This window comes from Ursus americanus, chromosome 34 (genome assembly GCF_024610735.1).
Source record: "Ursus americanus isolate L20-20 chromosome 34, mUrsAme1.1.p, whole genome shotgun sequence".
NCBI lineage: Eukaryota > Metazoa > Chordata > Mammalia > Carnivora > Ursidae > Ursus > Ursus americanus.
The window spans coordinates 8066695-8094032 of NC_142160.1; the positions used below are offsets into that span (position 1 = coordinate 8066695).

Consider the following 27338-nt stretch of genomic DNA (forward strand, 5'->3'; position numbering starts at 1 on the left):
TTAATGAATGAATAAATATATGAAAAGGTAAAGGAAAGAAAGAGCAAGCAACTCCCTACCCCCCCCCAAAAAGCAGCCTCCAAATTTCTCAATATTCTTTTTCAAAGATTGGTTTTATAATTCAGTTGTTTGTAACTCACAGTTTCTCTTAGATACCAGACTCATGATGAACAATATTATTAATAATGCTAAAATCCCTTTACAAGTAGGGGTATAAGATTATCAGTAGGTAAAATATAATTAACATTGGTAGGACTCCTAGGGCAGCCCACAGAGGCCTGCTTAACCCATACTGTCTCTAAAACAGTAGTTTTAAGTCCCCAAATCTCCTAAGCATCTTGCGTCTTGAGGGGACACAGGCAGTATGAAGGAGAGAGGACTCCATTTACCAGTGGAGCAAAGAGGCTCTGAGAGATGTGTTGTAAGGCTGGCCATTCTGGTGGTGAGCATGGGACAGGGCAGATGGGAATGGAGGGCAGCCTTGGGGACCATTCAAGGGAATAAGTTGCTCATTAGCCAGTTGGTAGGACTAGCTAGGTTAGGTCCCTTTTCCTTTCCCTGTGCATATGGCTCTTTGAAACTGTGTGCACTTAAGCAGAAGACACAGCTTACCCTGCTGGACAAAGACCTTTCTTTGCTCTAGAACGCAGAAGTTGTTGTACTTTGGCAGGACATCTGGCTGGCTTGGTCGGTAGAGCGTGTGACTCTTGATCTCAGGATCGTGAGTTCAAGCCCCATGTTGGGTGTGGAGCCTACTTAAAAAAAAAAAAAAAGTGGTTGTACTTTGGGCTAGAATTTCTTCATGAGCATTCTATCCTAAGAGAAGAAAAGGAAAGGAGTTTCCGAAGGCAGAAGGATTGTTACAGAAGCCCTCAGGGAGCAGGAGAGTGAAGTCAATTTGTGGAAGTGATGCTAGATATAGATGGCTGAAGAGGAGGGTCGATGGTGCTCAGGGAATGGGAAAGCAGGACGGGAGAAAAAAAGAAAACACAGACTCCTTGCCGGAGAGTAAGAGACAGAAGCATTCTGCTATTTCAAGGACCAGGTTTTCTGACAAATATTCCCAGAGCTCATGGCGCCACAGAAGGGCCAGTTGCTTCAGCTAAACCTTTCTGGAGAATATCAGTTTTATTTTAGAAAGAATAATCTGGCTGCGATGTTAAGAAAAATCCAAAATCCAGAAAGTACCAAATTATCTTAACAGCTACATGGCCTAAGTTGTTTTCATGAAATGAGATAGAATACCCAGCAAAAGCTTTTTTGTTAAAATCCCATCAAAGAGGATTGCCTGAAATTAAACCCAGTGTTCTTTCCAAAGAGGTTTGCAAATACCATCCATGCAGTAGAGAAGCACAGGAATTCTGATGAGAACACGTTTTTCCAGGATTCATAACCCCCTTCCCTTTCACTCGGGAGGTGGCTTCTTATTCATGGTCGTTGGATGGAACCGGTGAACCAAATACTCGAAACCAATTTGCTGGTTTGAAAAGAGGTTATTGATTCTCCCAGCGGGTGGATGCTTGGAAAATTGCCTTGTTTAACTCTACATGTGGATGATTCTTGTCTCACACTCCTTTAAGTCAGGCCGACTGAGTAAGGCACATGGATTCTTCTTGCTTTATCGAAGTCTTCAGAGGAGCTGAAAAATGTGTAACAGGTCTGAATGTTACCTTGAGTTAAAAAGACTGCATGTGCTTCTCAGAAAATGTCTGGTTAGGTGAGGGATTTTTTTTTTTTTTTTTTGCTAGAATGTGCATTATTTGGGGGGGGGGGGTGGATATTGGGAGAGAAATTTCCTGTGTGTTTTGCCCAGTACCAAGAAAAAAATGGAGGTGATTGGTCAACAACAGAATTAAATAAATATATTTCTGGATCTTATTTAAAAGGATCACTGCTTCAGCTCTTGGTGATTTATTGTTTTCAGAACTGCAAAGCCCAATCAATGTATTATATGTGTCCTATTAGCATTTATTGGTCCTATGACCCAAATTTGTATTCTTGAAATAAAAGGAAGCTTCCTCCATCACTGATGGAAACACATACTCCGTGAATGATTTTGTGTATTTGTGTTATTTCTTGATAATAAAAGTTCAATTGAATCACTGATATTCAACTGTTAGGGTAAAGGTGAACAAAAACTCCATGCGCTCAGGTCAATATTTCTTCCGGGTGTTGTTTAAGAATATGTGTAAAGGGGCGCCTGGGTGGCACAGCGGTTAAGCGCCTGCCTTCGGCTCAGGGCGTGATCCTGGCGTTATGGGATCGAGCCCCACATCAGGCTCCTCCGCTGTGAGCCTGCTTCTTCCTCTCCCACTCCCCCTGCTTGTGTTCCCTCTCTCGCTGGCTGTCTCTATCTCTGTCGAATAAATAAATAAAATCTTTTAAAAAAAAAAAAAAAGAATATGTGTAAGGTGTGAAGCCACGTGCTGCTGAGTATTCCCTTTAAATCTTAGAAATGTGGGTCCCCATCCCACGCCAGACCTCGCCCTTACACTCTTTCCTGAGACACATTATTGGCCCAGGGAAGGTTCGTTTCAACGGGAGGTTTGCCACTTTGAACCAATGTGAGCAGCCTTTGTAGCCGGAGGAAATGATTTATTGTTCCCAATCACCATCAATAAGACCATTGTGAGCAAGTTTGCTGGTAAATCTACAGCCACAGGGGAGGATTTTAGTTTGTGACAGGGAAAATTTCTTTCTGCTTAATGGGGAGACATCTCTGACCCTTACCTGTATGGGTTTATGGTGGGAGAGAGGCCTTATGCGTATTTATTGACCTGAAACCAGGAGCCTTTCTAATAGAGTTACGTTTTAGAAGTAAAACTCCCAAGGTCGTCATTTGGGCAGTTGGTGGAGAAAAGAATCAAGTTATAGTTTATATTTTCCTCAAACATCTGCATTTTCGGCTTTGATTCTTTTTTTTTTTAACTGACGAGTTATTTCTCTTTCAGGCCCCATGGCTGATATGGAAGACTGTCATACGGACCAGAGAGAGAACTAAAACCGAAGAAAGGATCTCGATGAAGACATGCCGCGGGGATGCGGACTGGAAGTTGCAGCAAACGGGACAAGAGACAAAGTGCGCGTGGCCAGGTAGCAGCGTGGGAAATAGGGAATTCCCCGTGGTGGTTATCGGCACAGGAAACTCGTGAAGCCTGTTGCCCCAAATTAAGGGTCTCGTGCTCTAATTGTTCAAAGAATACACAGCAGGCACAGCAGTCATACAATTAAATAAGTCGTTCTAGTTCTAAACTCTTGTACACTGGGTGAGTAGCAGCTTGGGGTCCCCTCTGCTGCATTTCCTAAGAAAAATCTCCAGAGAGTCCGCGGTAACTAAGACCAAGGCAGCTCTCAAGGTGTGAGATTCATCTTCTTCTGGAATTAGGGTCACCTTGGGATTCAACCTCTAGTTGAGAGCAGGTCACGTGGAAGCAAAATTCTTCTGAGACACAAGAACAGGAAGGGGGGTGTGGAATAAGTCTTTCCCTCTTTGCTCAAGGGATGAACCAAATTTAAAAGCCGTGATAAGAACACTGGCAGAATGATACTTTTTAAATATTAACTGATTTTTCCTCTCTGGCAGTTCCTGTTCCCTCTGCCCCCTCCCCTCCCCATCCCTCTCAGCCTCACTTAGGCATCATTTACTGTATGAGGGGAAAAAAGAGTTTGACCAAAAAATAGGGGAGGGGAAAGGCTTTTAATTTTCAAAAGCCAAGACGCTCAAGGCACTTGGTGTAGTAATTACATGATGAGTTGGAGCTAAGCTTCCAGCCTCTGGTCGACCATGAAGCTTTGCAGGCGTGCAGGGAGGGAGGGAGGGAGAGTTCTGGATCCCGGGGGCGGGGCAGGAGCTCTCAACTGTTGGTGGGGAGGTGAGGAGGAGGGAAGAAGATGGTGGGGTAGAGGAGAAGCAGAGAAAGCCCTTGGAAGCTGGTGGCCTCTCTCTGTTCTGGAAACAGGGTTTGTGTCGAGCACCCCGGGAGAAAGTAGTAGGTACATTACTTTCCCGTAGGGCTCAAGGAGTCTGCCAAACCCCAGAACAGAAATGGCTGAGTACTACCCAAGGCACAGATAGTCTGAAGGCGTTTCCAGAAGTTGAATGCGTCCGCCCAGCATGCGAGTGTTACAATGAGCCCCTGGTGCTCAGAAGTGCCGCCGGCGTGGTAACAAACAACCCACAACCTTCAGCTGGCCTCGGAAGTAAGGGCAGTCGTGGGAGACTGAGCCCTTAACCTGCGGGCTCTGACAAACTCCAGACAGTGTCAGAAGTGAACTGAATTGCAGGATACCCACGTGGTGCTGGAGAATTGGTTGCTGTGTGTGTGTGGAGGGGGGGGGAGCCCACATGTTTGGGGTCAGATGTGTTTTGAGTAAACACAGTTCAGACCTTTTGACTTCTTCCGTGTTTCTTCCAAGGCACAATTCGAGCTGCATCTGTTCCCAGCCACCTTTCCAGAGCCCTCCATCCTTGTGTCCCTTCAGCACTTCACACAGGGGTTATAGCCCTTCGGCAGCATCAGCTTCGGATCGCAGGTGGGGTTAGTGTCAGCTGCTGGGTGTGAGCCCAGAAGGGTTCTGCCTCGTGTCCTCGCAGCTCCTACCATGAATGTAGCATCCGAGGCTGGCAGGTATTTTGGGGCCTGGTACATCATAAAGCTTCCATACAGATTTGTCAAACTAAAATTAAAATCCTAAAACACATAATTATAGAAACATGAGACAGATCCTTGAAAGCATGTTGAATTGGCATGGCTTGGATTCCCTCACTGCTTTTCTTTTTTACCCCAATGCTTTATTTCAAACTTTTTCATACCTACAAAACAGTGCAAGTCACCATATAACGATGACCTAGCTTGCAGGATAGACTCAATTATACTCGTGCGTCTATGTGTATTGATGTGTTTATGACATATTTATTGATCTGTCCACCTACCCATCCGTCAGTTCCATATTTTTCCCTCACTGCTTTTCCACCACAACCAATGTTTGAGAGACCTTCAACTTTGGAACAGGATCTGGGATTAATTCCTGAATTCAGCCCTTATTTGTTGCATGATCTTGGGGTATTGCTTAACCTGACAGTTTCTGTCACGGGAGTGCACAGTGCAGGCTACTTCATAGGCTGTGGTGAGGAGTAAATGAGATAATACAGGTAAAGGGCCCAGCACATCATGTGTGTTCAACACAGGATAGCAAGAGAATAAGCATTAAGTACAACGTAAATATTTATTTCCGCACAGCATTGATCTGCAATGATTTGTGCCTCTTGTGTTCTTCCTTTCAGCCCCTGATTTAGGCCCAGAAAAAAAAGAAGAAATTCACAGGAGACAACGAGTCTCAGACTCTCTTAGATATAAGCAAGAAGTCCCTGGATCTAAGAGGTCAGAGGTGATCTGGGCTTTGTTGTGGAAACTGCATTCTGAATCCCCTGGCACAGTTAGAAAGGCATAGAGTTAAGAGTAGAATCAACAGTTATTTACTTACCCTAGACAAGATGGGGTCTTGTCTTACATAAAATAATGCTTACATAAAATTCCGAAGAACGTTTGCTGGAAAGGAGGTGATTAAGGAGAGAGTGTAAGGGCTCTCCCACAGCCATAAAAACCTCTTCCTGAGTCCTTTGGTGCAGGGATTTGCATACTTTCTGAGGGTAGGCCCTCATTAGTACACCCTTCCACTCTAAGGCTATAGGCTAGCCCCAAATCGGGGAACCAGAATTATGCCCAAATCATTTTGTTCCTGAAATGGTCCTGCAAAGCTGTGGCCAGAGAATGGAGGATGAGGCCACCTCCCCTATGGCCTTGGACCAGGCAGCATTTGGGATGGTTGGAAGGTTGAAAAAAGAAAATCTCATCCTTTGTTTCCTGCCCATACTGTGGCCATGCCCAACACGTCCCCAATCGTGGCCATGCCCTTCCTACCCCTTGGTTTAATCATGTTGAGTACAGAATGGTGTGACTATTATGGCTTGAACAAAATTGGGATCCATCCATAGGAAGTGTTTTCAGCAGCACACTTAGAGTTGCACACTTGTGTTCGTGTATGTCAGGAGAATTGTCCCTGCAGGAACTGGAAAATGCCTAATGTCCTCTCCTCTTAATGGTTGGTAACCCTCCTAATGGATCACATCACTCGGTAGAACTCCTTTGAACATGCAAGTGCCTGCTTTCTCTCAGTTCTGTCCCCACCCCCGAGAGTCTGAGTCAGTGGCTCTTGGGATAGCCCACTGGAATCCACATTTAAAAAATCTTTATAAATTATTTTGCTTCACGGCCAGAGCTAAGAACTACCTCTGTATTATCACGTCCCAGATCTTCTTCATAGAAACAGGGATGAAGCATGCCTTCTCTTGTGATGCAAAATCTTGGTTGACCTTCCCATTTTTGCTTTGTCTTCCACCAGTTGACGGGCATAAAATAGAAAGCTAGTTGAAATGAAAAGATGAGGACTACTTCCGAAGTAGAAAGGTTGGGCATAGAGGGGAAATACGGACAACCCAGGAGAGCTTTTGAGGAGACTCTTAACTAGCGTCAAGAAGAACTAACAGAGGTTATCACTTGGCTACCCCAGAGCAGGGAAAGGGTATAGCCCAGGACAGAAGGGCACAGGCAGATTGAGTTACTCTATTTTACTCTACAACACCCAGACTTCACATTCTAATATCCCAAGCATCTGTGGGCCGGGTGCCATTTGGGGTGTAGGTGTCATTATCCGTGTAAACAGATTTTGTTGTTATTCATGGTGGCATAAATGGACAATGTCCCTCAGAGTTTCAGTCAGCAAACACTTTAAGGACTATTTGAAGAAAGAATAAAATCCTCGTTGTTGTCTGAAAATCTACATTAGCTGGTTAGATGAAAAAACTAACAGCATCAAACCTTCAGATCAAGTGTTACTTGTTTGGAAGAAAGTTCTAGAAAAAATAGTGGAACACTTTATAAAGAAATACTGCATTCTTGATGCTCTTGATGACACAGACCCAAATATCATGTGGAAAGTGGGAACAACATGCCAATTCTGAGTTGAAAAGGGACCCAGGACAGTCGGATGTGAAGGAGTTTGGGATGTAATTGAATTGGTGGCATTTTTTCCTCTTCCTTAATGTCAGATAGTAGCAATGCATCTTCTAACCACTGGTGTCTTCTGTTCATTGTAATATGGTATTTGTGTTGGTCTGTACAAAGTAGAATACTGAATAGAAGTCTCTACTCAATAGTCCTCTGAAAGTATATATAAGACATAAAACTACAGAGGGGGCCCAGGGAGTCACAGGTCCATGTGTGTCTGACTTCCATAAAATAATTTCTCTCTGAAAAGAGAAAGAACCACTACCGTACATTTACACAATAGTAACACTTTCAAAGAAAAGTAGCTGGTTTCACTAAGCAGGAAGTATTACCATTTTAGTGGATTTTTTGAAGAACTAAGTAGGCGTGTGAACCAGAAACTGATGGCTATAGCCAGGTATGCTTTCAAAAAGTCTTTCCTGTTGGAGGTTGCTTGGCTACCCCAGAGTAGAGCCCCGCAGAACCTGTGAACCCCAGGCGCCTCTCTCTTCCCCATGCTGCCCTTATAATTTCTCACAGTAGCGCTCATAGAAACCTCACATAGAAACCTCACAGTGCTCTTCTTCAGACTAACCATCTTTTTCTTCAGAGATTTATCTATCTTTTAAATCTGTTTTTGAGGCCTCCCCATCCTCGAGCCTCTCCTCTGGAATACCCTTCAATCCGTCTACGTCCCTTCTAGGTAACATAGACCCTAGTTTGGCCAGGAGTCGTCCCTGATGCCTATTTTCCAGGCTTCATTTACACCTGCAAACCCTTTCATTCTAGAAAGTGTCCCGATGAGCACAGTACGGTGTACGGTGAGCCTCCTCACAGCAGAGCTGAACGCGCTCCACGAGGGCGGGCGCATTAGGGAACGTTAGAGTGGGGCTCTCCCTATCCTAAGTGTAGGTGTTTCACACATGCAGTCAGATGGGTGCATCAGTGACTTGGGGCACACACCACACTGTCACCTGGTGTTAAGCTCGAGGCTGACCGCAGCCAAGCCTTTTCCACAAAGCCGCATCTTCCCCTGTGCAGTAGGGCTTCTGATGGTTCTGTGGCATTTGTTCCTACTCAGGTTCGTGATGTTAGAATTCGGCCCATTGTCAAGAACTTTGTCATCCAAAATGCTGCCTTATCCCTTCCAACTTCCTGCTGTCAGAAGGTCGAATCTTGCCTTTCTTTGTCACGTTCTGATGAAAGATACTGCATAGGACAGTCTGGTGGCGTAGCCCCTCATTTCAGTGTGACCCCCATTCACATCCCAGGAGTCATTTCACATCCCAAACTCCCCCGCCTCCTGCATGATAAGATCTCTGGAGACCTCAGCAAATGCCGATTGAAACGTCAGATGTCTAAGGTCGAGTCCGTTTTCTTAATCAGCGCATCTAGATCTTGGACCAAACAAAGGGAAGAGAACAGTTAAGTCTAAGGCGACTTCTTAGCGAGTGCACTTCTTTTTGGCCCCCGTGGGGCTTTGGAAATGGAATGACTGGGACGGAATAGGTCAGTGCTCAATGAATATTTGTTGATCCAAGCATGATTTTTTTTTTAATTGAAAAACAAGCAGAAGAGCTTACTCATGGTTCTTGCTGTTAAAAAAAAAAAACCTATTTCTTTACACCTGTCAAGGACATCTGCTTAGGGAAGTCCCACACCCAGCTTAGGTCCACGCTGGAGTATGAATCGACTCTTTGCTAATCAAGTAAATATTGCTGAAACGAAAACATGATTGAAGCTTGAAGTGTGAACCGAACGCAGAAAGTGCCAGCTCTTTAATGTAAGCAATTAATTAGGCATCATCTTTACGTCTGGTGATAGGTCCCAGGATGTTAATCAAATCAAATATCACCAGCTGCTGAGAGCACAGGCTCATTTGGGAAGGATTCTTTGCGCTGAAGGGGAGAGGGAGGTGACGCTGAGATGATTGCCTGAGACGCCGGTAGCTGAGGACCCCTCTAGAGGAATTGTGGGAAGCTGCTTTGTAGGCACATGCGTAGCATCAGAAAACGCTGTCTTAAGTCAGCTGAAGTGGAAAGGGCTAGGCAGAGCTGGGTTCACCTCCTGGTTCTGCTTCCTTCTAGCCTTGGAAAACCACAAGATCCACCTGAGCCGTAATTTCTTCAACTTTAAGACGGAGGGACACCACCTAGCTTATGGGGCTTTCGTGAGGGTAAGAGACTGGGTAGATGGCACTCTGGGGCAATGCCCAGCCTGCAAGAAGGACTTCCCGATGCAGTCAGGGTGGTAGCGATGGTGGCTGTGAGCATTTGAATGGGTTCTGATCCCTCCTCTGCTGCCTGCATGTCATCTGTGACCTTGGACATACCCTTCACTTTCAGAGCTTGCTCTTCAGTCTCTGAAAAGGCAGGAGTGGGCTAGAAGGTGTTCCAGGGCTAAATGCCCATCATTCTATGACAGGATGGGAATTGGGACAATTCGGTGGTAAGGGGGACAAGACATGGGGAAACTCCCGCTTCAACATGGGGGGTTTGCTCATCACCAAGGGTGATGCTTCATAGGGCATTCATTTTCCTTATCCCAACCCTGCCCCCCCACCCCAGAGCAGGCCAGAGGGCACCTGCAGTGAGCCATCATCCTCTCTAGTCCTCCCCACCGCACCTGCCTGGCTGTCTTCACAGGTGGGGCTCACAGGGGAGCACATCCGTGCAGTGTAAGGAGACACTGAGCACCATGACAAGGGCACCTGGAAGGAAAAATTTTGGAAAGGAGGGAGGGCCTGTATCGAACTATTGGGTAATTTGAAATAACACTTCCTGTTCTCTGTTTTTCTTGTTGCAAACTAGTACATGGTTGATGCAGAGAGGTGAGAACACACAGAAGGTTACAGCTACCGCCATGCGCGTGCTGTGTATGTCCTTCTGTCGTTTACATAGAAAATAAAGATGACCGAACATTACCACCGTATCTTGGAGTATACGTTTCTGGGCATTTTCCCCCTTCATCATCAGTGCCGTTTGAACTTTTGCTGATTTCTGTTAATAGCAGTGCCTTGGTTATTCAGCAGAGGCCTCCGAGATAGGGTGCCTGCTTCTAGGGCATACACGAAGCAGTCGGAACAGGAAGACGATTTTAGGATTTCTGTTTATTTTTTTACCTCCTCTGTTTAAAATTGTGTGTGTGTGTTTATTTCATAACGTGACAATGCGTGTGGTGGTAGACTGTGTGGAGCTGGGTTGGGGGCACAAGGACACTATTAGAGACTTAAAACTCCTTCTGACTTCCGGCCCTTCCACCTCACGTACGGGCCTTCGTCCTCAGGCTGGTAGCCTCACGTTTGCGTGCTGGCTGCTTCTCTCTGTGCTTAACTGACGTTCCAGGCAGAAATCACAGGACAGGATGAAGAGCAAAGGATTTTCTCCTAGTGAGGCTTTGCTTTTTATTCAAGAAAGGATGTTTTCCTTCTCCTTGGTCAAAACAAAGAAAGTTGGCAAATGGAAAACTTTCAGCTTCTCAGCCTCTGTGGCAAAGAAAGTCAAGGTCATAGGGAATTAAGACTTGTTGGGGGTGTAGATCATCCGTAGGGTCTGCCACAGTCCTCACTCCAGGAAAACACATACACGTGTGCACGTGTACACACGCACACACAACCCCGCCGAAGGACCGGAAGTTAGCTCTCCAGGGAAGGCGGGTGGAGGTGGTGAAGCTGGTGGTGGAGGAGGGACCATTTAGTAGAAGCTGGGCCGAGTCCTCTTAACTTCTGTAGAAACACAGGACATGCATTAGGACTTCAGAGCAGTTCTGCAGAAGGTTTGGTAGCCGGGAGCTGTGAAGTCTGCTGTCGGGGAATAGTCCAGCAGGGTAAGCTCAGTTCTGTGGCATGCTGCCCCGTGGCGTTGCATTAGGTACTGTCAATCATTTCTGGTGGAGTGTGTGATGGCAGCTTGCAGCTAGTTCGCTACGCATTGGTAGGAACTGATCACAGTGCTCGCATTAGACGCGTTCCTGATAACATGCAACTAAGCAGCACCAAACCCATCAGCGTCCCTGAAACCATTCCCTAGGACCTGTGACCGACTCTTCCCAGGTGGACAAATCATAGACCCAAAGAGCCGGTGTCTTTGGACATTGTAAATTGCAGAAGCCAAAGGTTTTAAGAACAACACAGATGTTTGAGCCACGTGTGTTTTCCTCTAGGAAACTGGGTGGTGCCAGAGAAGGACATTACTTCGGAAAATAAGTTAAAAAAGAAAAAAAAAATGAAAGAAAAGAAAAAGGAAATCACGAAGATGAGGAAGAATTCACTGATTTTTTTCAGAGGAGGAAAGCCCTGATTTCTGAAGACAGCCTATATCCTGAACGGTTTCCTGGAAATGACACCACTGGTTAACTTTTATAGAGCACTCCAAGTGTTAAACAGCAAGTTCTGATGCTTCCAACTGCCCAAAGAGGTAAGCAATTTAAATGAGTTTTATGTTTTTACCTGTATCTGCCTTGGAGGCCCACGTAAAATAAGCTTTTCTGTGCGCATGCCACCGACTTGATGTCTCTCTTCTTAGAAGGACACAAGCCTCCGTGGATCAGGGTCCCACACTTACGACCTCATTTAAGGCCACATATTAAATATAGTCACAGTGGGGGTTAGGACTTCAATATATGAATTTTTTTGGAGGGGGAGGCCACCATGCAGTCGATTACAATTTGTTTGTATCTATCAAACGGTGTGTTTCATAGCGTCTTATAACCCCAGCAATCCGTATGCTCCCCCTCACGTGACCCTGGTTCTGCGAGAAAGGGTAGTTAGGCTGCCCGTGCAGTTCAAGAAGACAAAGGAATGTGTGCTCACTGTACAAAAAGCACCATCTTCTGCAAATCGGCAAGGCAAATACCTCAGTGGAAAATGGGCCAAGATACGCGATCAAAATTCACAGAAAGGAAAAAGACAAAAAGCTAACAAGAATATGAAGAAATGCTCAAACTCGCTAGTTGACAGAAAAAGGCAAGTTAAATTAACAGCGAGGTATCTCTTTACATGTACTAGACTGGCAAAATCAGGATACTGCCGAGTGTTGGCGGAGTGTGGGAGCGTGGGAGCCCTCACGCACTGCTGATGGGAGTGTAAACTGGGGTAGAAATCCTGCAGGGGACCCTGGTGGTAACAGCAGATTAGGTCTATGTCTACTTCCTGACCCAGCAAGTCCGCGCTTGGGTACACATCAAGAAGGGATTCTCACAGAGTCGTCAGGGTCCTACATGAGTAAGGTGACAAGGCATTTCAGCTTGCCTGGAACAGCACATCTGCTGCCCTGGTGGAATTACTGATAGCGCCCTTTTCACTCTCAAAACTGTTCATTCTGGGTGTAAGGATTGTCCTCACAGCGTATTTGTGGTGGGGGGGGAGGGGAGACAGGGAGGGTTTTGGAGGCAGTTTGGGGAGTGGAGGGGCCAATGTGTTGGGTTCATGCTCTTCCTCAGAGAGAAGTAAGAGTAGATGTGCCCTTAGAAAAATACATGGGTCTCAAAACATGGGCTGAATGAAAAAGAAATGTTTATAACTATAGTCTCATACCATTAGGATTTGTGCATATTAAACTATATGTTGTATGAGAACACGGAGTAGCAAAAGGGCGGAGAAGTATGATTATCTCAGGCCACAGTATCCGAAATAGAAAAGAGAGAGTCCCATCAAGATAGAGAAAATCGAAGAATTAAGCACTCAAAAAAATTAAACTTGAGATTACTTGAGAAATTGGTATTTATTTGTTTGTTTCTTTATACTCTTAGGCTCTAAAAAACATTGAAGTCTGCTTAATAAGTATCTTAAATAGGGGTACCTGGGGAGCTCAGTCAGTTAAGCATCTGACTCTTAATCTCAGCCCAGGTCTTGATCTCAGGGTTGTGAGTTCAAACCCTGTGTTGGACTCCATGCTGGGTGTAGAGCCTACTTAGAAAAAAAAGTATCTGAAATAAGAAAAAAAAAAAAACCCATAAAATCATTGAGTAAGGAAGGCAGAATAGAGGGAATATAGAACTAGGAAGGATAAGGTCAAGTCAGGTGTGAGATTAATATCTAAAAAATTCATACCAAAAGGCCCTACAGATTTTCAGAGCTGGGTCTCAGCTTTGGTGCTAAGCTGCCCGAAGGAGGAGATGCCCTCACGTACGTGATCCACAGTATCTGTAATAGCCACCACAAAACCATTCCAAGTACTAAGAAGCAGCCCAATTGTTTCCCATTCTGAGATCAGAGAGAAATTTCTCCCTTGGGCTGTCGTAAGGAGGGCGTTGTGTAATGAAACAGTAACCTAGAAAACTCATCTTTACAGAAAGACTCATTCCAAAGCCGTGTTGAACACCTAAATGTTAATTTACTTGAACAGGGTTTGGGCTCCTTGGATTTCTGCAAAATAACGAGGTTTCAGTTGCAGGATACTTGAGGAAATGTTCCTGTGAATGCAGTAAACCTGTGTGGCCCCCAGACATTTGGGCTCTTCCACTTGGTTATGAACCACAGGACCATACATTTCTGGTCATTACGGCATCTCCTAATGGAAGAAAGAAAAAAGAAAAGTGTTCTTCCAGATTCCACGAGCGCCATTGCCTTTCTGCCTCTGAGGAGGGGGCAGGAGACGAAGAGAGAATGTTTTCCTCTATCTCTTCCTGAAGCAACTTTAGCAGCAATTAAATTTTTATTGACTAAAAACCAAACATAGTAGTCACTGTAGTGGCTACAGGAAGTAAATCTATTATGTGGAAACAGGTGCCACCATCGGACTGGAGCCAGCAAAAAGCTGTGCATAGTGGAAGGGTTTAGTGGCAGGCATCCGTAGAAAGAATCCAGTCTGAGACATGACCTCCAAATGGACATCTAGGGTGTGTGGGAAGCGGTATGTGGGTAGGGGAGGGAAAGAGACAATCTGACGTTTGGTACATTCTGGGTTTAGAGCAAGTATAGTTCATCAGATTCTTGAAAGCCTGATTGAAATAACCCCTGAGCACAATCCAGTTGCATTTGATTTTATTTTTGTCGAGGTACCTCTGCTTATTAATTCAATTTTTTAAGAGCACAAGAGAGGGAGGGATGGAAGGTTGATGCCAAAAGAGCGGTAATTATTCCCTTTCCTGTAACCTGTATGTGACTTGGCAACTCATCTTGTCAATAGCTAGAGACTATTAAGCCCTCTAATGGAGGCTGGCTTGTGACTTTCTGTGTCCACAGAATGTGGTGGAAGCCATGATGTGCCTCTTCTAAGCATAGGTTCTCAAGAGGCTTTAAGTACTCTCTCTCTGTCTGTCGCTCTGTCTGAACATTGCACAGCCACGATGGAAACACACCCAGGCAACTTGCTCAGTGATGAGAAACAAGGCCCATTTACTTGTACAGCTCTGGCTGATGGCTGGACCATACTAGCCATGTGTTAGATCAGCCAGCCCGAGTGGCCCAACCACCAGGTGAGCATGAGTGCCTGAGCGAGCCCAGGAGAGAGCAGCTGAGCTTCTCCCAGATCCCAGAATTGCCCTGCTGCCCTAGATTTGTGAGCAAAAACAAATGCTAGTTGTCTAAAGTCTTTGAGTGTGGGTGTGGTTGTTATACAGCAATAGCTAACTGATACACGATGGTTCCCAGCAACAGTATGATAATTAATAGAAAAAAACCTTTCCCACTATTATAAATAAAGGAATACAAATGAAAATATTACAAATGAAAAACAATAATCACACCTTGGCATTCTGGTTTGTGTTTTAGGGTCATCCAAGCCAGTGAGTATGGAATCCCCTGAGAACCTGAGGAGCTCTAAATACGCAGACAAAGTTTCGTTTCTAGACTTGAATAATGGAAGATCAGACCTAGACAACTGGAACTGGGTTTTTAAAACACTCCCGCCTGGGATGCCCAGCATGACTGCACGGAGACAGCCAAATGTCTCTCTTATGAATAAAGTCTCTGAATTGTAAGTCCCCATTTTCCCATCTCCTTCTACTTTACATGACAGAGGGTTGTTTTCTCTTCAAATATCTTTAATTACTCCTAAATTGCATTGCACCTGCCACTGTGAATTCTCCAACAGTTCCTTTCTTGGGGCAGTGTTTTCCACTCGGCTGGTTCATGTCTCCTCACCTCTCCTCAGGGGAAGGAAGCGGGGACGCACACAGAAACACCTGTCACAAGTGAAGCTGGAAAACACCAACTTTTAATTGGGTTCTACGGTGGTTTCTGTGGCCACTTCTGACCCCTGACATTTGCTTTTCTCTGAGTTTTGTCGTCAGTTTTATTGTGAGCCCTTTGGTTGGGCTTCATGTTTGCAGCAGGAAGGAGAGGCACAGCGAGACCTGCCCCCTCTCCTGTGAATCACCAGCATCTGTTACACGGTGGCCGAGTCTCATTATTGCTGCTGCTGCTGGGCTGGCAGAGCTCTGGAGAGCAGGCGTGGCAGGCTCTGGGACTCACTAATGACTCCTGGGGAGGGGCCGGAGGAGGGTTACCATCTTGGGGAGGCCATTGTGAAAATGCGCCTGTGTGTGTCCTGCAAGAAATGAAAGAATGCTTTCCTTTCAGCACTGCTGGAGGAGGCAGTACCGGAATTCTTAGGATATCTGTATGAGGAAATTAGCATTCAGTGTGTAAAATATCTGGGAACATTGGGGATCTTTTTTGAAAGTTAAAAATATTCTCACGCTCTTTCTCCTTTTCAGAAATTAAAGGATTAGAGCAGTATGGTATAATGATGTTTGAGCTGGGGCTGGAGTGCTTGGTTTTGAGGTGTACTTGGCTTCCTGGCTCTGCCATGTGAACTGTATGCTTTGTGGCCCACTACTCCATTTTCCGAGACTTCACTTCTTATCTATGAAGTGAGGATGATATTAAATTTGTCATGATGATTAAGTTATTTAAAAGTACAGAATTCCTAGCGAGCTTGGAGCATAAATGTCGTTGATTAAATGCAGTTCCTTTATTTTTCCCTCTTTCACCATTCCTGACTTTTAGTTTGTTTGCTTGTTTTCTTGCTTGTGTATGATTTTTTTTTTCTCTGTAGAATAAGGGATATGTTTTGGAAAGCAAAACATTTATATAAAAATCTTGAAACTGTACTTTTTACCTACTAATCTCACTATGTAAATGTGTACTAAAACAAGGCCCCAGTTTTCAGAAGTACGAAGGTATAGTCATAAAGAGATCCTATTGTTGCTTCCAAAATATGTCCTTCCTGGTCATTTTCCTGTTTACCTTATTTTTTAAAAAGGCACTTTCCTCACCCTCTTTTTCTTTTTTTAAATCATTTGTGCTATTTGCTACTTATTGTTTCCATGCAGTCAGTAAGTTCCTCTCTCTCCCCCAAATCATTAAAAAATAGACTAGAATTAATTCCCCATGGGCTCAAGCTGAATCACTTCCTTCTAAAAAAGATTGTCAAATAGGCTTATTTCTTCAGTCTAGGCAGCCAGTTTGCAGGAGAAGCAAAACTCTGGGTTATGACCCATCTTACACGTTTATGCATCTATTGGGATATATTTCATAATAATAAACGATGCCAGTCCTTCGTAATATTTGGAATTAAATGGTCTAGGAGTACACTGAGCAAACAGTCCAGAAAGCATTCGAAGTGAAGAAAAGGGAATTCATCCTGACTAGTCACTCGCTGCTTGCTCATCCCTATGCTGGGGTTTTCCAACGAATTGCTTTTATAAAAACAAAGCAAAACAACAAAAAAACAAAAAAACCCTGCCAGTAAGCATGTTAATCCCCCGTTTCCTGAAAAGGAAACTGAAGCTGCAGAATGTCAGACGGCTTTGCCTCCAGACCAAGAATCTGACCAAAGGATTGCTTGACTCTCAAATCCATGTTCTTGCTTCTATTCCCAGCTGCCTCCAAGGCAGGGGTTCTCACATTGGCTATACGTTGGACTCATTTGGAAAGCTTAAAAAAAAAAAAAAAAAAGCAATACCCAACACAATACCGAAAAAGAACAAAATTGGAAGACTCATACTAGTCAATTTCAAGACTTATGCTAAGGCTTCAGTCATCAAGACTGTGTTCCTTGGTGAAACAGTAGACACACAGATCAGTGGAACAGAATAGAGAACCCAGAAATAGACCCAGACAAATTAGTCAACTGATCTTTGACAAACGAGCAAAGGCAATGCAATGGAGAAAGGTTTTCAACAAATGGTGCTGGAACGATTGGAGTCCGCACATAAAATTTAAGAAACGAACCTAGTCCCAGACTTTACACTTTTACAAAAATGAGCTCAATATGGAACTTAGACCTGAATGTAATACACAAAACTTTAAAACTGTTAGACTGAAACACAGGAGAAAACTTATGTGACCTTGAGTTTGATGATGAGTTTATAAGTAGATGATGCAAAACATGATTTATTAAAGAAAAATTGAGAAATCAGACTTTGTTAAAATGAAAAACTTCTGTTGTCTAAAAAAACACTGTAGGGGGCGCCTGGGTGGCACAGCGGTTAAGCGTCTGCCTTCGGCTCAGGGCGTGATCCCAGCGTTATGGGATCGAGCCCCACATCAGGCTCCTCTGCTGTGAGCCTGCTTCTTCCTCTCCCACTCCCCCTGCTTGTGTTCCCTCTCTCGCTGGCTGTCTCTATCTCTGTCAAATAAATAAATAAAATCTTTAAAAAAAAATAAAATAAAATAAAAAATAAATAAAAAAACACTGTAAAGAGAACCAAAGGACAAGCCACAGACTGGGAGAAAATATTTCCAAACACATATCCAATAAAGGTCTTATATCCAAAATATAAAAAGTCTTAAAACTTAATAAGAAAACAATCAAATTTTTGAATGGGCAAAAGATCTGAACAGATGCTTCACCAAAGAAGATTTACAGATGGAAAATTGGCATGTAAAAAGATAGTCAACGTTATGTGTCATTAGGGAATTACAAATTAAAACAGTAATGAAATAACACTACACAGCTATTAGAATAGCTAAAATTTAAAAACTGGCTGATAAGGATACAGAGCAACAAAGTAGTCTCATTCATTGCTGGTAGGAATGCAAAATCATATAGACACTTTGGAAGATAGTTTGGCACTTTCTTAAAAAGATAGTTGTAGTCTTACTATATCATTCAGACACTGAACTGCCACTACATATTTATTGTTTAGAAAACTTAAGTTACTGTTTTGAAAATTTATATTCATACAAAAAGAAACCTGCATAGGAATGTTTATAGCAACTGTATTTATGATTTCCCAAACTAGAAGCAAATAGGTATATGGATCAAGAAACTCCGGTACACATCTATACAATGGCATATTAATAAAATAATAAATGAAGTATCAAGCCACAAAAAGACATGAGTGAATCTTAAATGGAAGTTGTTAAGTGAAAGAACCCAGTATGAAAAGGCTGCATATTATATGATTCAAATTACATGACATTCTGGGAAAAGGCAAAACTATAGAAATGGTAGAAAGATCAGTGGTTTCCAGGGGCTCAGGGAAAAGGGAAAGGGGTGATTAAGTGAAGCACAGAAAATTATTTAAGACAGTAGAACTATTCCGTGTGATAACTATAATGGTAGATATGCATTTGTCAAAACTTATAGAACTTTATAGGACAAAGAGCAAACTTTATGCAGATTTTAAAAAGTTATTTAGTAGGTCAGGATCCCAGGATTAAATGCAGAATTATGACAAAACAGTGTAACTGTATTGCAAATGTATTGAACAACCTCACTGAAGGTGTGGAGGAGGAAAGGTACTGACTTAAGTAACCTTGGAAATGAGTCTGTAGGACTAGAGGCAGAAGGAACTATACACAAGTGCTGTGCTCTAGTTGATAAACTTGTTTCCCACGAGGGTACAGGTTAACAATTCTGATACCACTATATATGCACACTGGAATTCAGTTAAGTGAATGGATAGACAACGGTGCGAGCCAAGTTTCTTACTGTTGGAGGTTACAGAAAAGCATGAGACTGGAAACATCCATGTGATAATCGGATTAGAGTTGGAGACGTCAATATAGACTCATATTAGCTTAATATAGATAGAGATAGTTATATACAGAACTACTTACAGATACGTGTATATGCATAGGTTAGTATACACACACATAATTTCCTTGTTCTGTCAACAGAAAGAGCCTAGAAGCCATAGCACCCCGGTGGCAATGAGCACACCTAGCACCCAGATCTTGGTTTCTAATATCATTCTCCAACCAAAGGAGCCAGAACTTGGATAAATGACTGATTCTAGGACTAGGGTAGGAAATACATAAGATGAGCAAGGAGCATCTTATGGTGCCCAGAAGTAAGAAAGTGCTCAGAAAAACACCACTGCTACCACAAAGGGACTCAGGGCCAACTGAAATAACTCCTAATGGCCAAAGCTGGAACACTGGAACAGCACGAGGAATAAATTAGTAGATTGAAACTCCAAGTAGAAAATAAATGGATCTATATGATATAAATAAATGGAGAAAAATAGACCAATTTCCTGTATCAAAGAATTCTAAAAACTTCGTATAGATCCTAAGCATCAAGGAAGTGGAATATAACCCTGCATTCCTTAAGTGACTTCCTTTAGAAGAGTACAATAAGAAAAAAGGGATGAAAGACTACCTTTGTCTTGGAGAATGACTCAGAAATTTGTCTCAGTCAAATGATGAGGGTCAACGTCACTAGGGAAAAGTCATGTTGACATAGGTGCCCTTGATCTGATGTGGTAAGAATGGCTTCCTCTTACGGTCTTCTTCCCAAAAGCACGTTACCCCAGTCTGATCGTGAGAAAAACATCAGACCAATCCCAGTTGAGGGACACTACAAAATATCTTGCTAGTACTCCTCAAAACTATTAAGGTCATCAAAAACAAGGAAAGCCGGTGAAACTCTTGCCACCCAGAAGAGCCTCAGGAGACATGTAATGTGGTGTCCTAGATGGGATCCTGGAATAAAGAAAGCAAACTCGGGGAAAACTGAGGAAATATGAAAAAAGTATGGATTTTAGTTAATAACGTAGCAATGTTAGCTCCTTAAGGGCGCCTGGGTGGCTTAGTCGGTTAGGCATCTGACTCTTGACTTTGGCTCAGGTCATGATCTCTGGTTCGTGGGATCGAGCCCAGGTCAGGCTCCATGCTCAGCGGGGAGCCTGCTTGAGATTCTCTCTTCCTCTGCCCCTCATCCCACTCACATGTGTGATCTCTCTCTCTCCTTCTTTCTCTCTTTTTCAAATCTTTAAAAAATATTAGCTCATTAATTGTAACAAATGTACCATACTCCTATAAAATGTTAATAATACAGGGAAATGAGTGTGGGATATATGGGCAATGTCTGTGGTCTCTTTGTATTTTTTTCCATAAACCTCAAGCTCTTCTAAGATCAAACATGTATTTAAAAGAATTTGTACTACCCTGAGTTTCTGATTTCCTCTGGGTTGTGGCCTGACCCTCGAGACCCAGAGAGCTGCCCCGTTGATTCCAGTGTGTCTCCTGCAAAGTACTCTAAAGGAAGGGACGGATTTTCCCTTCTCCTTTCTTGTCTAATTCTAATAAATGCTCTGACCTTGCCCTTGGTTAAATAGCAGTGTGACTTAATGATTTCGGTGGTTTGACAACAGCAGTTCTTTAAATGTACAGCCAGTGCTATGGAATTTGGAAAGTGATATTTTTCATTAAATAAAAAATCTGCTGCAAGAAGGTTTAAGGACCGTAAACAGTTGAGGAAAGAGTGAAGGGCAGGCTATACCAGGTGCATCGTCTGCTTAAATCTGTGCACAGAGGGAATGCCTTGAATTTCCTTCTGTGCCGGGCGACGTGTACATGGGGATAAATCATCCCTGAAGTTTGAGGCGCAATGGGTTTGGCTTTAATTAGGAAGTAGGCTCATGCTCCAGGGTTTGGTTGTGACCATGAGGTAAAAGCATCACGTGCTGGGGAGTGCAGCTTAGAGGCTCAGCAACTGTGAACTGAAGCGAGCCGTCTGTTTTTCTCTTGCAGGAAACCTGGCAGCGAGGGTTCCTGGGGGTCTCATCTGGTGCTGAAGATGATCGGCTCCCCCAGTCAAGGAGGAAGGAATCCCCTCGACCCAGCACCCAGACAAACCTGTGTGAGGAGACAGAGCCCGAGATCCATCCTGTCCTCACAGACAATCAAGGTGCGTGCTGGAAACGGTGAGACTGTATTTTCTAGACTTGCTCTGTTTGCTGAAAACCGGAAGAGGCCAGGAAATTGCTTCATGTACGTGAAGGTATGAGAAAGATTTATTTTCCCCATCATTTTCTTCCTCAGAAATAGCCATTAGTAGAAGCTTCTGCTTTTTTTTTTTTATAACCTGTAAAAATATTAACCAACCAGAAAATATTTATTGGTTCTTACACTGTGCTAGGCACTGAGGGGGACATTTATAAAGGTAAAAATAATAGTGGCCTTTTCTTCTTTCGTCTAAGTAATGCCTGATGTGTATCGAGTAACGGACATCTACTGGGTATTAGAGATTTAAAAAAATAAAAAACTAAGACTGGTTTCCTTTCTGAAGTAGTTCAAGAACTTACTATCTAGAATGCTGGCTCCCGACCGCAGGTGAGCTGCTCCCCAGGGGATTTTGACAGTGTCTGGAGAAACATTTGGCTGGTACTGCTGAGGTGGGTGGGAGATACTCCTGCTGAACGTCTTCCAAAGGGCAGGTCAGTCTCCAACAACACAGAATTAGAGGCCCCAGAATGTCCCTAGTGCCAAGGCCGAGAGACCACGCAAACCCAGTGGGCCCTTCCTTACATCGAGAGCGCGCTCTCCAGGTGTGAATTAACAAAGCAAACCTTAAAGCTTCCTCCTGCCCTCCCTCTACCAGGTGGGGTTGGATCAGGGGAGGGTCCCTAACTAAAGGGAGAGGAAACGTTACCACCCTGCTGTCTAGGCAGGGAACGTGGCACTGTTCAGAGGATAGTCAGAAATTCTGTCTTCAGGTCCCAGCATCGTAAGTATGACAGTCCGGGACAGAGGGCAAGTTCAGTTAAACCAGGCTGCTGCACAGATCACCTGAGCCTTCTCCTTTTTTTTTTTTTTTTTTTTTTTTTAAGAGCAGCCAAGTGTCTGTAGTCAGCCCCAGATATGCAGAAGTCTTCTCGAATACAGCTGATCTTTGAACAGCATGGGTTTGAACTGCATGGGTTCACTTGTACGTGGGTGTTTTTCGATAAATACAGTACAGTACAGTGAATGTATTTGCTCTTCCTTATGATTTTCTTAAGAGCGTGTTCTTTTCTCTAGCTTTATTGTAAGAATGCACTGTATAAGGTACGTAACATACAAAATATGTGTTAATTGGCTTTCTGTTATCAGTAAGGCTTCTGTTTACTAGTAAAGTTTTGGGAAAGTCAAAAGTTGTTCAAGGATTTTTGACTGTGTGAAAGGTCAGCACCCCTAACTTCTGAGTTGGTCAAGGGTCAACCGTAATATTACTGGAAGTCAATGACACTCTTAAAATTTAAATATGGCATTTGCTCCTAAGTTGAAACGACTGTAAAACTTTTGTATTGTCTTATCGTGTGTATGAAGTACTAGTTTAAATTTTACAAGTGGCCTTGCAATCCTGCCACCATAATATAGCCACTAGCCACATGTGGCTATTTAAACTTAAATTAGTTGAGATTAAATAAAATTTAAAATTCATTCCTCCAACACACCAGTCACCTGGAAAGTGCTCTGTAGCCACATGTGCCTACTGGCTACTGAACCGGACAGTGCGGACAAAGAACGTTTCTATCATCACAGAAAATTCTGTTGGACAAACTGCCTTATAAGCCATTTCTAAGGATGCTTGCCAGTGTGCACAATCTTCTAGCAGCTGAGGCACCAGGGCAAACACTTTGCATCATTTCATTATCATTGTCTGTTAGACAGACCTGTCTTGCTGGGAGGGACCATCTTTTGTTAGACACGCAATTTTGTGAAGGGTGTATGTAATGGAAATTGGATAATATATCAGATGATTGAAACTGATTTTCCAGAAGGTGTAACAATGTAAAATTCAAGTAGATAACCTCTATAAGGCATTTCTGATCTAAGTCAAGTGTGTATTGTTAAATATTAATTCCATTAAGGTATGTCAGCAGGGAATTAAGATATGTGACCCAAATATATTTCTTTCTAGTAATTGAGTGTAATAGAGAACTCGTGCTCAGTGGATCTTAACCAGGGATAAGTCAGGATGGAGGGAGGTGGGAGGATCAGAAAGACCTGGGAGTTCCTGCAACATGCATAGGTTGCCCCCATGTAGGGTTTGTCAGAATGGCGGGGCGGGTGGGTGGGGCGGGAAGGTCTTGCACGCGTCTATTTTGAAAATATTTCCCATGTAATCCCACTGCACCCAACCCAGGTGAGTATTGTTTAGAGATACTAAAGGAAAATGCTTAATGTGCCTCTTTCCCATTGTATGACGGGGGCAGGTAGCTCTAAAAAGACGCCTGTGCCCCACCTCTAGATCTAATTCTGCGCTCTTTGGGCGGGCTCAGTTCTCACTGTCCCTCTTTCAAAAGACCCACTGGTTGTTTCCAGCGACCCCTCCCACTGGGTCACTTAGAATGCCCCGCTGGGTTTCGAACATGTGCCTTAGGCATTCCCTTCCAGTATCAGTGTCTGTCTCCAGCAGACTTGTGCAAGCTGCCTATTACAATCCCTTCTCGGATGCATTTTCTTATCAGTGCCTGGGGTGATGATATTGTGTGCTGCTGATCAGAGAGGTGTCACATGCCCCGGGACGCGGTGGCCAGAGAGGACACTCGGGTAAGGACATTCAGGAGCCCCGTTTGTATTTTTTGCTCAGGTCGAAGCATATGCTTCCACAGGAAGGTGGGCCATGGGTGTCTGATTAGGGCTAAAAATATTCTCTAAGAGGACCTCATCAAGCCCTTGTGCAACTGTTTAGGTTGAGAATTCAGTTTGGTCCTAGAGTGTGGCTCGTTTTTGTCAAGATTAGACAGCTATTACTAACTAGGGAGAAGCCTAACCATCCATCAGACTGAGGGCTAGCTCTGCTGATGGATAGAAAACTTTCAACACCCTTATCCCAACCCTCATTTGAACTGGAATTTCACGCCATGTTTTCAAGGCATATTAGACCTCAATGGACCTGTGTGTGTTTTTCGCTTTTGTTTTTTCTGTTAATGCATTTAAAATAGCTCTACTCCCTTCTACATTTTCTTTATCCTTGGTTTCAGATTTTCCTTTGGCAGAAATCCAGTTTTCCCTACGATATGTAAAATGCTGATTACTTGGGATTTTAAAACCATAAGGTGGAACTCATATCATTGGGAAACTGTCCAGAATATAAAGTCCTTTCGGTGGCATGTTGCACAACATATGACATAAGCAAAAAATGTTCTAGCATCCCCAGCAAATGTCCAACCCTAGCTTCCTGCATCTCTTTAGGGCAGCAGAATCTGTTGGTTGTGAAGGTAAAAAGAAGGTATGAAAACAAGGAACCTGGAACAGACTGTAAATCAGTAGGTTTGGTTCCATCTCTGAAAAGTCTTTGTGAACGTTCCTCTGTTGGGTCTCCCAGGGCTTGGGATGTCAGGGGTGTGAAATGCCCTAAGATTCTGGAGACCTGTCAGGGTTTGTCTTTTCTAGAATACCCAACGAAAAGGGGAAGGAGAATGTTAAAGCCATGTGTAGTTTTGGTGTAAAAAATTCAGTAATCCCAAGGGAGGAAGGGAGGAAAGGAGGGAGTGAGCGAGCGGGAGGGAGGACTGTAGCGTGACTTGCTGGGACCACATCATTCATTAGCAAATGTAACTGTTATATGTGCCAGACACCGTGGTAGGACGCGGCTACGTGGCCTGATACCTGATAGCACACGTACTTGGTCTTTGTCGTGCATTCCTGGCACAGAGCTCCTAAAATCCTTGGAATTTTCAGAGTGTTAGGAATATCTTTTGTATGCTAATGAGGTGACCGAATACAGGCCCTTAGATAGCTTCAGGATAGGGTCGGTTACAAGAAACCACCCCTGTGAGAAGGCTAGAACTGTGAGCCCTGCCTCCCACTCCCAGGGAGGAGAGGCGCTAGAGATTTAATTCAATCACCAGTGGCCAGTGGTTTAGTGAATGATTTAGTAAAGAAGCTTCCATAAAATCTCTGAAACAATGAGGCAAACGGAGCTTTCAGGTTGATCAAGAGGTCGATTTGCTGAGAGGGTGACACACACAGAGGGTTAGAAGTTCTGGATACCGCCCCCCCACCCCTCCATGTGTTGCCCTATGAACCTCTTCCATTTGGCTGTTACTGAGTTGTATCCTTTATAATAAAACTGTAGTAGAGAGTAGAGTGCTTTTGTGAGTTGTAGCAAGTTATTGAACCTGAGTGGGTGTCATGGGAACCTCCAAATCTCTAGTCAGTTGGGCAGATGTTCAGGTGTCCTGGGGACCCCACTTGTGGCTGGTGTCTAAAGTGGGGGCATCTTGTGGGACTGAGCCCTTAATTTGTATTAACATTGGGTAGTGTCAGCACTGAATTGAACTATTGGATACCCGGTTAGTGCCAGAGCATTGGAAGATTGATAGGTATTGGAAGGACGTCACTGGAAATAAAATGGTGAGCAAGAGCGGACCTGTTTCTGCTCTTAAAAAACTTACAAATACCTTAATGCATCTGTTGGGTTATTTAACACTATGCTGCGTATCACCCACCTCCAGATCCGCTCAGCCTGGCCTTTAGAGAGCGACCTTTATGGACCACATCCATGGGCACCCTGCCCTTTGTCTCTGGTTGGATTTGACCAATGGGGAGCCCTGGTGGGCAATTGAAGGGAGGGGGTGAGTGAGGTCAGTCAGGGTACGTACTCTCCTCACTTCCTCCTCGGGAAGATGCCTTGGGCTATGTCCTGAGACAGAGTCCCACTTCTCCTTTCAAGACAGTCTTCTCTACTTGGCTTTCTCCTCCTTCCAGGTTCTGCTAATCACTGCTCCTCCTCGTCTCCTTGTGACTTGAGGTGGGAACAGTGCTTCCGCTCTTAATCCTGGATTACTGCCCCCATAATTCCTCATGGCTTTTTTTTTTTTTTTTTAACATCCTGGGTACACTTTTATAAAGTTCCAGGGTAAATAAACCTTATTTGAATGATTCTGATTTGAGCGAGCCATCTTATTGGGACCCTATCTAATATAAGCACCGTTCACGTAAATGCCAGATTTGTTGGCAAATACATTAATTTTTGTTTTAACATAGTGGATGCTAAACCAGCCATTGAGCTGCTGCTTGAGAAGGTCACCCTCGTTAGCAATGATGAAATCACTTCGTGGAATGCTTATCTTGGTAGGTCCTTTGGCAAGGGAGTATACATTCAGTGAGGGGAAGAGAAGGGGAACTAGGCCATCGGTTCTGTTTAACAGCATTTGGAACTGCAATGTAGTTGCCAAAGTGCTCCATTACGATTCTGGCATTAATACTATATTCCAGGCTTGGAAGATACAGGAATAGCCTAAGGTTTATACCAACATGATACATTCTGATGAGAGGCTGATAAATGTTGTAGAAAGTGACTGTTGTTAACTGTTTTGTTGGTGAAGTCAAACAGGATAGGAGCACTCGAAAGCTCAATAATTGTGCCTAGAACGTGTTTCCTTCCATGAGAAGCATCACGTTTGTTACTGATCTTTTCATACGAGCCCACCCCAGCACCTTCCCTAGAATCTCTCACAGGCCGGTTTTTCCAAATGATGAATGTCTCGTAAAAAGAGACACGTTTATAGGTTTGCCTTTCATAGGAGTTACTTTGAGCCTCCTTTCTTCCTTATTTTGCTTTCCAAAGCCATTACTGAAATATAAATTGGGGTGGCCAGACCAGATTATCAGACATGGTTTCAGCCTGTATATAAGAATCTGTTGATCTGTAGATAAGAGGGAAAGGTGTTCTCCCAAGATGCTAGATGATTACATCTCAGGAGAATTGGTGAGAGATACCTTCATCCTTGATCGTTAACCTTGAGAGATAGGGGCACCTGGGTGGTTCAGTCTGTTAAGTGTCTGCCTTCAGCTCAGGTCATGATCCCAGGGTCCTGGGATCGAGCCTGCATCAGGCTCCCTGCTCAGCGGGAACCCTGCTTCTCCCTCTGCCTCTGCTGCTCTCTCTCTCTCATGAATAAATAAATAAAATTAAAAAAAACAAACTAAAAGCCTTTGGAGATGAAAGGCAATTTCAAAGTTCATTTGCCCTCTAATACTGTAGACGAGGAAACCAAGACCGAGAGGTACTAGATAAGAGACTCACCTGAGAACACAGCTTGCATTAGTGTATTGGGGCTGCCGTAACAAAGGACCACAAACCAAGTGGCATAAATGACAGAAATTTATTGTCCCCAAGTTCT

The 27338-nt window shown here is 43.8% G+C and overlaps 1 long non-coding RNA gene across 2 annotated transcripts in view; it reads left to right on the forward strand.

Moving 5' to 3' along the window:
• LOC123776443 (uncharacterized) overlaps positions 1-27338 on the forward strand; it is a 258350-nt gene that overhangs the window by 197337 nt on the left and 33675 nt on the right. Inside the window, exons 5-8 of one of the 2 annotated variants that reach the window (XR_015722903.1) lie at positions 2952-3093; positions 11208-11461; positions 14758-14962; positions 20974-21130. This is a non-coding gene — a long non-coding RNA (uncharacterized LOC123776443). Of the gene's footprint in view, positions 1-2951; positions 3094-4936; positions 5382-11207; positions 11462-14757; positions 14963-20973; positions 21131-27338 lie in introns of those variants that run through there. The other variant, XR_015722904.1, reaches the window with a different exon arrangement.